The sequence below is a fragment of the Rhinatrema bivittatum genome, chromosome 4 (genome assembly GCF_901001135.1).
Source record: "Rhinatrema bivittatum chromosome 4, aRhiBiv1.1, whole genome shotgun sequence".
In the NCBI taxonomy this organism is placed as follows: Eukaryota; Metazoa; Chordata; class Amphibia; order Gymnophiona; family Rhinatrematidae; genus Rhinatrema; species Rhinatrema bivittatum.
This window is the reverse complement of record NC_042618.1, coordinates 26,544,958-26,558,189: the sequence shown is the minus strand read 5'-3', so window position 1 is coordinate 26,558,189 and position 13,232 is coordinate 26,544,958.

Sequence of the window (13,232 nt, the reverse complement as noted above, 5' to 3'; positions counted from 1 at the left end):
CAGGAAAGGCTGCAGGGTAGACTGGCTTTCTGTCCTTACATTTCCTTACATGAGAGAAACCTTATTTCAGTCATTGTTTTAAAAACAGTCCTGGATGAATGTGTTATACAGCAACTTCAGCAGCAGCCACCATCTTGCCCCAGGTTCATTTATTTTTAATTGGAGGCCTAGTGGGAACGGCAGCTCAGGCTTGACCTGGGCTGCCTAAAATAATGTGGACCCCTGGCTGGCCAGGAGATATGCCTATGCTCCTCCCCCCGGAGATATATAAATTGGAATAGGGGATTGGTGGTTTCACATAATTGACACCTCCCCCTACTATAGATTTACGTGTGTTGCCTAAACAGTGTGCACAGCAAGATGTTGTTAGCTCCTCAGCATGTGGACCCCCTTTTTTGGTTAGTCAGCACCTCCGTCCAGGTGGCTTATATATTATAAGCTTTCATCCTCGCCTCAATTTTTTTCTGCGTTTTCCCCCCTCATTCATCAAGCATGTTTTTCCATAAATCTTTGTGCTGATGGCCTTGGACTCATTTTGTTGTCACGGCTGGTGGAGTACATGAGCGATAGAAGAAAGCTTTCGTATTTGGAGTCTCTGGTGGAGGAGACGCATTGTGAGTTGGGTTCAGGCCCGCAGATATTTGCCTTCTTGCTGGCTGTGGCAGGCGCCTGAGGTTAAGCAAGCCTACAGGTCGCACAACCTGGGGGAAATCTTAACTTGCTGGTTGTGGTTAAGCTACCGGGACTGGTTGGGGGGGTGGCTTAATTGGGTACAGTTATTGCTACGTTATTTCGCTCGGGTACTGAATTTTGAATAAAAGCTGTGGCCTTTCACCTCCCAAACACTGGAGTTGTGCAATTATTTGCGGTGGATGAGAGGGGAAGGGAGCGGGTTGGAGGCTGGTCCAGGGTGTCTTCAGTCTAGGGATTGTTGATTCTGGTTGTTCATCAATTGTTGTGTCGAGAATTATCAAGATAACCAAAATGGTAACGGGTTAAAGGTCTGTTGATTTGTTTTGACGTTTAGCAATTAAGCTCCAGTTGAGGTTTACCATTCCTGCTGTCAACCCCATCAGAGTATATAGTTATATAGTCACAATTGTGGAATTATTAAACCATTGAAAATTAAAATGAATGAACCATAAATGAGAGGGTAAACAACAGGCAAAAAGTCACCAAAAATTCAGACATCATTCTTATCAGAAAACTAATGAGGGGATGAAGGAATAGACAAGGTGGAAACAAATTGTAATCTGAGCTACCCTACCCGAAGCTTGCTAATGCTGAAAAAATGCATTATTGACACATCAATTTCTTATAAATGTCTTTGAAGCAATAAACATCACAAGAACAAGTTAGAGGATTATCAAACAAGATTTCTTTCATGTTATTTCTGTAGGTTAACCTGTATAGGAGATCATTCTGATATTATGTTTTCATCCCTGTATTAATACAGAAGTTACAGTGTTCAGTTACCGCTCCAAAATCGCATTTGCTCCATATAATAATCTCATTTATTCTGACTGACAAGGTAATTATGCTGTTGAGTAGTATATGTATATATATACATACATATATACATACATATATATATACATATATATATACATATATATATTTTATTTTTTTTTAGGCATAGCAAGTTCTTCCTGATCCTTTGGGTTCCCAACTCAGCTAGAAATGGTCTCTGCTGGGACTATGGCACCAGAAACTTTGATTCTCAGCTCTCCACATTTTGTAACCCTTACCTCCCCCTTCGGTTAGCCCATCCATTGCAGGACCCCCAGTCCCGGCTGGCTACCCTAGAGGAAAGGGGGGATAGGGGAGGTATGATAGAGACATTTAAATATCTCCAAGGTTCTTTTACAACTGAAAGGAAACTCTAGAACAAGGTCATGAGATGAGGGTAAAAGGGGACAGACTCGGGAGTAATCTTAGGAAACATTTCTTTACAGGGAGGGTGGTGGATGCATGGAACGGTCTCCTTGTGGAAGTGGTGGAGGCAAAAAAAGGTATCTGAACTCAAGAAAGCCTGGATAAATACAGGGGATCTCTGAGGCAGTGATGGGAATTGTAAGGGCTAGATAAAATGGACGGGTGGTCAGACTAGATGGGCCATATGATCTTTTTCTATGCTCTATGTTTCTAGAAATGAAACCCAGGTCTTCTAAGGGGAGCGCACAGTACTAACATTGATAAATATCATAATCACATTCTTATTAGGAGTACTGTGACCATTCCACATTATGCAAACAGAACTCAGTAAAAAAAAAAGGGCCATCAGAAGTGAATTGGTTAATTCTAAGGCTAACACAGAAAGAAAAATACAGAAACTTTTGTTTAAGAAGTCATTTCCTAATCTTCCAGAAAGTGTTAGATATTTTTCTTTAAACATCTCTTGAACCTTTAAGCAGTGACACAACAGACCACCTATAACCAATGAGCTGTAACTGAGTCTTCTTTCATAGGGGTCAGTCAGGGGTCCAGTGGCTCGGTGTCAATGCACAGCACTGTCATGCAGAGGGTCCCAGTTCAATCCCTGTGTCTGATCTTCCACTCCCTGCTTCAGCTGGGGATGCTGCGGAGGCAGCATTCATAGTCCCCCAGGGAAGGGGAGTCATGGCCGTGGCTCAAGGGTGACACCTGGTGGTCAGATTCACAGTTCTGAAAGAAGCTCGGGGGCATGGCACCCAGTCCTAGACCATCACTACAATGACCAGACTAGATTGTTTTGAGGTGGATATAAAATAGGGAAGAAAACTACACAGGGTGTTGAAAATGAAGTGTCATGGTGACAAGAAAAGGAGGAAACTGGCTGGCCAAACACACAAAAGGTAACTGCCTCAGGTACAAACAGATTGTAAGCCCTCTGGGGATAGGGAAATACCTACAGTACCTGAATGTAATCCGCTTTGAAGTGCTGAAAAAAAAAGTGCAAAAAGCAGAATATAAATCTAAATTTAAAAAAAATAATAATAATAGCCAAAAGAGCCTTAAACGACTTCTTCACTCTCCATAGGCTTAAAGAAGGTGCCATTCACAGATGTGATAAACAATAAAGATTTCCTATAAGGTATAGAGTTAATACTGACAAATTACTCTGGAGAGCAGGCATGGCCATGAAACGTTCTCCTCTGTCGTGATCAGTTAGAAGAAAGCCTTTTTCTGAAGGACAGTTTTTGTAATGATTAGAAAGATAAAGACGAGGAACAGTTAACACCTGTGTCCAGTGATGTAGTACAAACAGCTTGGGGTGGTGTGAGGCAGGAGGAAACGTTCTCTACATTCAGATCTTCTGATATTCCTTCAATCCGACCAACCACGCACCTTTTAAACAATGTAACTCTGAGGCCGATGTACTAACGTGCGCTAAATTTCACAAAATCCGCTTCACTTGTAAAAATGACTGCTTGTCCACCTACGTTAGGCTCAGACACACAGTTTTCCCTATTTGCAAGTATGTGGACTGTAAATATTTTGGCTTCACATGTAGTAAGCTTACATGTATATGTTTACTCTTGTGAAATTTTTAGCTAATTCAAAGTTAATGAGCTGTTGCAATGCAAAATCATGCAAAGAAGCCCATCAAGTATGTTGGCAGTGCTAAAATATGCGCAAGCTGGCCTTTTTTGAAGTTGGCCATAAGAAAACTTTGTGCATAACTTTCCTACCAGGTGTATTTGCATACAAGTCCCGTTAGAAAACTTGCGCGCAAAAAATCTCGACTTCTGTGCAAAATTTGGCACAGTTTAGCACATCGGCCTCCATACGCTGCTGTTTTTGTAAATCAGTTGTGCATGATCTTTTATGAGCGTTTGTTACAGCTTGGTCTCCATTTGGTCCAGTGCAGTCCTTGTTTTTCTTCAATTCGGGCTCAGCTGGTTAAAACGGATGAGGAAATGAGTTTAAAGGGAACCAGTATCCCTTTTTGTCTTCGGCAATATGTCACAGAGGTGGAGATCAAGCTGAAATATTCACGTGCTATCAGTTCAGAACATTACTGTTAAAACCTTTACATCGGTTTATTTTTCTATGCAGTGCCGCCCTATAGTTCTCATGAGTCTTTGTCTGGCTCTGGCCAGGCTAATATGAGATGCAGAAATTGAGTGGAGAAGTAGGCTAGTGGTTAGAGCAGCAAGCTGGGTAACCAGGGTTCATATCTCACTGTGGCTCCTTGTGACCTTGGACAAATCACTTCGCTCTCCATCTCCTTAGGTTCAGACTTCGATTGCCAGCCCTCTGGGGGATATTGAAATACCTATAGTACTGGAATGTAATCTGCGTTTAATTGCCTGAAAAATGGAATATAAATTAAACTACCTAACATAGAAATGACGGCAGAAGAAGACCAAACGGTCCATCCAGTCTGCCTAGCAAGCTTTCACTTTTTATTTTCCCCCATACTTATCTGTTATTCTTGTCCCTTGTAAGTGACTTTTTTTGTTCTATTTCCCTTCCACCTCCGCCATCAATGTAGTTAGCAGTGCTGGAGCTGCATCTAAGTGAAGTATCTAGCTAATTGTTTAGGGGTAGTAACCGCCGTCATAGCAAGCTACTCCCACGCATGTTTATCCAGCCTGTGCAACTCAGCCCTTGTTGATTGTTGTCCGAATATAAATCATCTTTTCAACATTCCCCCTGCCATTGAAGCAGAGATCTTTTTCATCATTCCCCTGCCGTTGAAGCAGAGAACTATGCTGGATATCATTGAAAGTGAAGTATCAGGCTTATTTGGTTTGGGGTAGTAACCGCCATATCAAGCAAGCTACTCCCCTGCTTTTTTGTGGATGCAAATCCTTTTTTTTTTACATTTCCTCTTGCCGTTGAAGCATAGAGGAATGTTGGAGTCACATTAACCGTGTGTATGTTTATTGAATTAGGATATTAATCTCCAGGTAGTAGCCGTCATTCCCACAAGCCGCCCCCATGCCTCTTCACTTCATTCACATCCTCTAGACTTTATGGATCCACAGTGTTTATCCCACGCCTCTTTGAAATCCTTCACAGTTTTGGTCTTCACCACTTCCTCTGGAAGTGCGTTCCAGGCATCCACCACTCTCTCTGGGAAGAAATACTTTCTGACATTGGTTCTGAGTCTTCCTCCCTGGAGTTTTAAATCGTGACCCCTGGTTCTGCTGATTTTTTTGCAACCGTAAAGGTTTGTCATTGTCTTTGGATCATTAAAACCTTTCAAGTATCTGAAAGTCTGAATCATATCACCTCTACTCCTCCTTTCCTCCAGGGTGTACATATTTAGATTCTTCAATCTCCCCTCATAAGTCATTTGATGAAGACCCTCTACCTTTTTGGTCGCCCTTCTCTGTACCGCCTCCATCCTGTCTCTGTCCCTACGGAGCTACAGTCTCCAGAACTGAATACAGTACTCCAGGTGAGGCCTCACCAAGGACCTGTACAAGGGGATAATCACATGCCTTTTCTTACTCAATATTCCTCTCTCTATGCAGCCCAGCATTCTTCTGGCTTTAGCTATCGCCTTGTCACATTGTTTTGCCGACTTCAGATCATTAGACACTATCATCCCCAGTCTCTCTCCTGCTCCCTGCACATCAGCCCTTCTCCCCCCATCGAATACAGTTCTTTTGGATTTCTACACCCCATATGCATGACTCTGCACTTCTTGGAATTGAATTTCAGCTGCCATATCTTCGACCACTCTTCCACTTTCCTTAAATCCCGTCTCATTCTCTTCACTCCTTCCGGCATGTCCACTCTGTTGCAGATCTTAGTGTCATCTGCAAAAAGACAGGCCTTACCTTCTATCCCCTCCGCAATGTCGCTCACAAAGATATTGAACAAGAACAGTCCCAACATCGATCCCTGCAGCACTCTGCTCAACACAGCTCTCTCTTCAGAGTAAGTTCCATTCACCACTACACATTGTCTTCTGTTCATCAACCAGTTTGTAATCCAGGACACTACCTTGGCACTCACTCCTAAGTTTCTCATTTTATTCACCAGTCTTCTGTGCGGGACCGGGTCAAAAGCTTTGCTGAAGTCCAAGTAGATGACATCGAACACTCTTCCTCAATCCAATTCCTTGGTTACCCAGTCGAAAAAGTCAATCAGATTTGTCTGACAGGATCTTCCCCTAGTGAATCCATGCTGCCTCTGGTCCATCAATTCTCCGGACTGTAGATAGTTCACTATTCTCTCTTTCAGCAGAGACTCCATTACTTTTCCCACCACCGAGGTGAGGCTAACCGGTCTGTAATTACCAGCCTCTTCTCTGTTCCCACTCTTGTGAAGCAGGACCACCACCGCTCTTCTCCAATCACTCGGCACCACTCCCGTTTCTAGGGATCTATTAAACAGGTCACACTGCGGACCCCCCAGCACATCTCTGAGCTCCCTCAGTATACTGGGATGAACCTCATCAGGCCCCATGGCTTTGTCCACTTTCAGTTTCCCCAGCTCTTCCCATACATTCTCTACTGTAAATGGAGTTTCATCTTTGGCAATCCTTTCTTCTTTGGCAATCCTTTCTTCTTTGGCAATCCTTTCTTCCGCTTGACATTTTGCCATCTTTATAAATACATTATATACACAGCCCTGTATATAATGTATTTATAATGTATTTATAGTTATACTCCATACTGTACATAGTTCATCACAGTTTACTGTCCGCTTCCTTGCCTTTATCTCCTCTGCAGCCTATGCTATGCCCCCTCCCAATACCCCTGTTCATTGTATTTCCTTTCCTCCTTTTTAGTTCCAATGTAAACCGGCATGATGTTTGCATACTAATGCCGGTATATAAAAACCTTAAATAAATAAATAAATTTTCTTTGTCTCCTTCAGTTCTACCAGATATTCTTCTTTGTGTTCCTCCCTTTGGGATCCTTTATATTTCTTGAACACTGTTCTTTTAGCCTTTATTTTGTCAGCCACCTCCTTTGAGAACCAGATAGGTTTCATTCTTCTTTTGCTTTTCTTTACTATTCTAACATATAGATTAGTTGCCATGGTAAGTGTTCCTTTAAGTTTGGTCCACTGTTGCTCCACTTCTCTCTCGTTACCTCCCACTCATTTGGTCTGATTGGTCATACTGGAGTTGATGTCAGACATACACACCCACTCCGCATGAGCCGGTCAGATCCAGTTCCATAGGTGGCGTTTCTGACACTGTTCAGAACATGGACGCTCCCTATCACAGGGAAGCCACTAGATTTTGTAAAATAAGGACTCAGCACTACAATTTTGAAATGATACAGGTAAGTGTTAGCACTTGTGCATTCCACACTGATGAGTGGCAATGAGCAATACTATTTAACACAACAAGCCTTCCCAGAATAAATGGGCATACAAGATGAAAAGGCCAACGCAGGTATCTGTAATGCTCTTAAGCTCTCCAGGTACGTAAACAAGAATATAAGTATATTATTTCTACAGCAGCTGAATTAACTCAATTGCATTTCAAAAGTATACAGCCCTAGTCTTTAAGTGGCAGAGGTCTTTATTAAAATATTTATCAACATTGTATCGGGGATACAGGTCCAATAACTTTTTTAATAAGGAGCTACTCTAAGGGCTCCTCATCAGTATCCAAATAGTTTATTTAATCTGCCATTACCTCAAGGGACCATCAGCAATATTTATAATCATCATTGCTGTCATTTGGCAATATCAGCAGTAGCAGCAGGGGAGTGAAGGACAATCTTTCCAAGGGTAGCAGTGCTAGGATGCCCTGCACAGTCCATGAACTGTGTGCATGATGCAAATGTTTTTAACTCCGATGATACACAACTATGAACCTGGGATTTGTCCACCAGATAAACCTGATTCAGTAAAGGCTGATTTATCCAGGGCTTTCCAGTGAATGAGGGCTGGTCATGCAAAGTTTAAAGGGGTCTAAATCAGCAATAACCTGCCTTCAGCAATAGCAAACATGCCTAGCATAGGCTGCCTCAACTAACTCTCAGAGATCACTGCCTGCTTGCAAAAAGCGTAGATGATAAGCAATGCCCGGTCCTGAAAGAAGGAAAGCAGCAGGGCTTTCTATGTGCTGGAGGAAATGGAGCTTTGCATTTGTGAGGTAGAGAAAGGATTAAACATATTGTCCTGAGCTATGTTTAATTAGCTTTAAATCCTGGGGAATATGTAAACTGCAAGGTGCAGAATTAACCTGGAATCATGAAAATCAGGTGGCTTGTCCTGTGGTGATCCCTGGAGGACAAGTGAAGAGAGCGCAGCAGGTCGGCAGCTGGACAGCTGTTTCTCTGAAGGTTATTTAGTTCTGGAACCAAATGTTTGATTACAAGGTTTCCATGTCACGAAATGGGAATTCTTTGCAGATGGCGATAACCTTCTTCCGAACTAATCTAAGAATTACGCCAATATGGTATTGTACAGGATCCTTCAGATGAAGAAAAGGGTTTGTACTGTCTTGAAAGCTTCTGTCTTTGGATTATTCTTATATTGCGTCAATAAAAGTAACACAACCTGTAAAGGGTCTGGTTTTCTGCAGGACCAGTATGGTTACTGGATCTCTGCACTCCACCCCCATTAAGAAACTGGATTGGAGAAAATGTATTTTATTCCTCTCACTCTCCTCCTCTTCCTCCTTCCAGCAGTTCTCGATTCTATCGTGAGTAAAAGGCACTATAAAGCCACCTTTAAGAGAGGGGAAAAAGAACTTACGTTTTCTCATCTTTTAGAAGGCCATTTCCTGGAATAGACAGAAATAATTAGGGCTGTGCATTCGTTTGAAACAAATAGGAAAAACACAAAAAATGAGTCTATTTCAGATGTGGACCCCAGAAATGAATGGAGGGGGTTCCACAAATGGTACAAAAAATTTTGTCTCATTGATTTATGTTTCCCATTCAAGTCTATAGCACATTTAAGTCTATGGCTCTGTACTGCTGAGCAAAAAAACAAAAACAAAAACTGGTAACTATAGCATCCAGCTCTTGCCTTTGTGACATCACAGCCATGTCAGAGCCGAGACAGGACAAACTGGCAAGGAGGCCAGACAGAGGACAAATCAGAGTACTGCATCTTTTTAACTAGCCTATAGCTGTTATCTGTAGCAAGTTAATTTACTCTCACTGTAAACTCTGAGCATGTGCAAAAAGCTGTATATTTCTCTCTAGCAGTTGTTAGAGAAATTCAGAAAAAGCCAGGAAAGGTTGTATTTGACATTGGTAAAGGGCTGTTTCTGATCTTTTCTGTAGGAGTGATCTCACTCAATGTGCCACAAGGACACAGGAAGTGGCACTGCTGCTTTTTCTGTTCACTGTTACAAGTGTGGAGATTGCAGCAGTGCTAGTGATTTTTTATGTCTGTCTTGTTTAAGTATCTGAGATAGGAGAGCATTGAGGGTAGCATACTGACAGACTGAAGAAAAGAAGAGTCTTACCAGGCTACTAGTTTTTTTTGTTCTGTTTAACTAACAGTTTTTTTCTAGGTGTGCACTGCATTAAGTGCACCCAGCGCAGCACATATACACTGTGTCTGTCTGTGACAGACATTTTTCTGGAGGAGTATCAGGGAAATGATTGCCTCTGCAGGTAGTGGAGAAATTGGGCTTTAGGCATGTGTTAGCCACCAATTACAAAATCCCCTCCAGGACTACATTTAACAGTCACATGCAGGCACCGCTGGCTAAGGCACAGGTTTAGACACCTTTGTACTATTTGCAATGGACCATACTCTATGCCTTTGGGATTTAGATACCTTGTAATGGACTGCACTCTACTGCTTGGGGGTTTTGACACCTTTTTACTGTTTGCAATAAACCTCACTCTATGCCTTGAATGTTTTGACAATTTATGCTTTGAAATGGACCACACTCTGTGCCTTGGCTTAGACACCTTTGTACAGTTTGTGATAGATCACATGTTTACATTAAGGGGCGGATTTTCAGAGCCCTGCTCGCCTAAATCCACCCAAAACCGGGCGGATTTAGGCGTGTCGGCAGCGTTTTGGGGGCGGGTACGGGGGCGTGGCTACGGCCCGGGCGGTCCGGGGGCGTGGCCGCGCCCTCCGTACCCGCCCCCAGGTTGCGTCCTGGCACGCAAGAGGCCCGCTGGCGCGCGGGGATTTACGCCTCCCTCCGGGAGGCGTAAATCCCCCGACAAAGGTAAGGGGGGGGGCTTAGACAGGGCCGGGTGGGTGGGTTAGGTAGAGGAAGGGAGGGGAAGGTGAGGGGAGGGTGTTAGAGGATTCCCTCCGAGGCCGCTCCGATTTCGGAGCGGCCTCGGAGGGAATGGGGGTAGACTGCGCGGCTCGGCGCGCGCCGGCTATACAAAATCAATAGCCTTGCGCACGCCGATCCAGGTTTTTAGCAGATACGCGCAGCTCCGCGCATATCTACTAAAATCCAGCTTACTTTTGCTTGCGCCTGATGCGCCAGCAAAAGTAGGCCAATTCGCGCTATTTGAAAATCTACCCCTAGGGGTTTAGACATTCTTGTGCTATTTGCTATGCCTTGGGGGTTTAGACACCTTTGTACTATTTATGATTCCCTGCCCTATGTCTTGTGGGTCAATGCCTATCAGCAGGTATTAGCTATACAATTACCACAGTTATCCAAGTAACAGATGGAACCATACCTGATTTAATGAGCCATTCACAATTTCACTGTACTGACCATATGTTTTTAATACATGTTTACTTTTTGACAGAAGGTTGGGAGATCTAGGCTGAGATTCAAACAGCAAATAATATGGAGGGACGAATACTCCCATGCTGGTGCATCATAGTCTTGGAGTGTAGGCATAGCAGCAGCAAGACTGCTAAGGTGGTACATTTGGGGCATGACAGATAGACATAGCAGCAGCAAGACCCCTAAGGTGTTATATCTGGGGCATGGCAAGCAGGCAGAGTGGCAGCAAGCTCACTAAGGTGGTACATTTGCGGTATGGGTGCCTCTTATCATGCTTTGGGGTCATCAGGCCACTCTTTCACTTGCTTTAAGAACATAAGAACATAAGAAATTGCCATGCTGGGTCAGACCAAGGGTCCATCAAGCCCAGCATCCTGTTTCCAACAGAGGCCAAACCAGGCCACAAGAACCTGGCAATCACCCAAACACCTAGAAGATCCCATGCTACTGATGCAATTAATAGCAGTGACCATTCCCTAAGTAAACTTGATTAATAGCAGTTAATGGACTTCTCCTCCAAGAACTTATCCAAACCTTTTTTGAACCCAGCTACACTAACTGCACTAACCACATCCTCTGGCAACAAATTCCAGAGATTTATTGTGCGTTGAGTGAAAAAGAATTTTCTCCGATTAGTCTTAAATGTGCTACTTGCTAACTTCATGGAATGCCCCCTAGTCCTTCTATTATTCGAAAGTGTAAATAACCGAGTCACATCTACTCGTTCAAGACCTCTCATGATCTTAAAGACCTCTATGATATCCCCCCTCAGCCGTCTCTTCTCCAAGCTGAACAGCCCTAACCTCTTCAGTCTTTCCTCATAGGGGAGCTGTTCCATCCCCTTTATCATTTTGGTTGCCCTTCTCTGTACCTTCTCCATTGCAACTATATCTTTTTTGAGATACGGCGACCAGAATTGTACACAGTATTCAAGGTGTGGTCTCACCATGGAGCGATATAGAGGCATTATGACATTTTCCGTTTTATTAACCATTCCCTTCCTAATAATTCCTAACATTTTATTTGCTTTTTTGACTGCTGCAGCACACTGAGCTGACGATTTCAATGTATTATCTACTATGACGCCTAGATCTCTTTCTTGGGTGGTAGCTCCTAATATGGAACCTAACATCGTGTAACTACAGCTAGGGTTATTTTTCCCTATATGCAACACCTTGCACTTGTCCACATTAAATTTCATCTGCCATTTGGATGCCCAATCTTCCAGTCTTGCAAGGTCCTCCTGTAATGTATCACAGTCTGCTTGTGATTTAACTACTCTGAATAATTTTGTATCATCTGCAAATTTGATAACGTCACTCATCGTATTCCTTTCCAGATCATTGATATATATATTGAAAAGCACCGGTCCAAGTACAGATCCCTGAGGCACTCCACTGTTTACCCTTTTCCACTGAGAAAATTGACCATTTAGTCCTACTCTCTGTTTCCTGTCTTTTAACCAGTTTGTAATCCACGAAAGGACATCGCCTCCTATCCCATGACTTTTTAGTTTTCGTAGAAGCCTCTCATGAGGGACTTTGTCAAACGCCTTCTGAAAATCCAAATACACTACATCTACGGGTTCACCTTTATCCACATGTTTATTAACCCCTTCAAAAAAATGAAGCAGGTTTGTTAGGCAAGACTTCCCTTGGGTAAATCCATGTTGACTGTGTCCCATTAAATCATGTCTTTCTATATGCTCTACAATTTTGATCTTGAGGATAGTTTCCACTATTTTTCCCGGCACTGAAGTTAGGCTCACTGGTCTATAGTTACCCGGATCACCCCTGGAGCCTTTTTTAAATATTGGGGTTACATTGGCCACCCTCCAGTCTTCAGGTACAATGGATGATTTTAATGATAGGTTACAAATTTTAACTAATAGGTCAGAAATTTCATTTTTGAGTTCCTTTAGTACCCTGGGATGCATACCATCCGGTCCAGGTGACTTGCTACTCTTTAGTTTGTCAATCTGGCCTACTACATCTTCCAGGTTGACAGTGATTTCGTTCAGTTCGTCTGACTCATCACCCCTGAAAACCAACTCCGGAACTGGTATCTCCCCAACATCCTCACTAGTAAACACGGAAGCAAAGAATTCATTTAGTCTTTCTGCAATGGCCTTATCTTCCCTAAGAGCCCCTTTAACCCCTCGGTTAAACAAATATCCCTCTCTATCACTGCCTTGGAGGGTTTCCTGTCTCTTTTGATGCTTTGTTCCCCCTTCCTGGCACTTTGAGTTCTTCGTGCCTCGCTTGGTCCCACTTTGCCCCTCTTGTACAGCCTTGAGAGGGTTTCTTGCCACTGTTATTGATACCTTTTGCCCCACTTTTGCAGCCTTGGGATGATCTGGCAACACTTGCTGCTATTTTGCTTTTCAGTTGGTGCCTTGGAGAATTATTTTTTTCCATTGCATGTCCATGGGCTCTTTGTGGCATTTTGGTGCCATGTTGACATATTCTTGATATGTAGGCATGCCTTCACCCTTCTGATATCTACTCACCAGTTTTATTAGAAATGATTAGAAAAATCCAATTTGGTTTTCCAAAAAATCTGCATTGCTTCTCCCATTGACTATAATAGTAAATAAACAAATAAA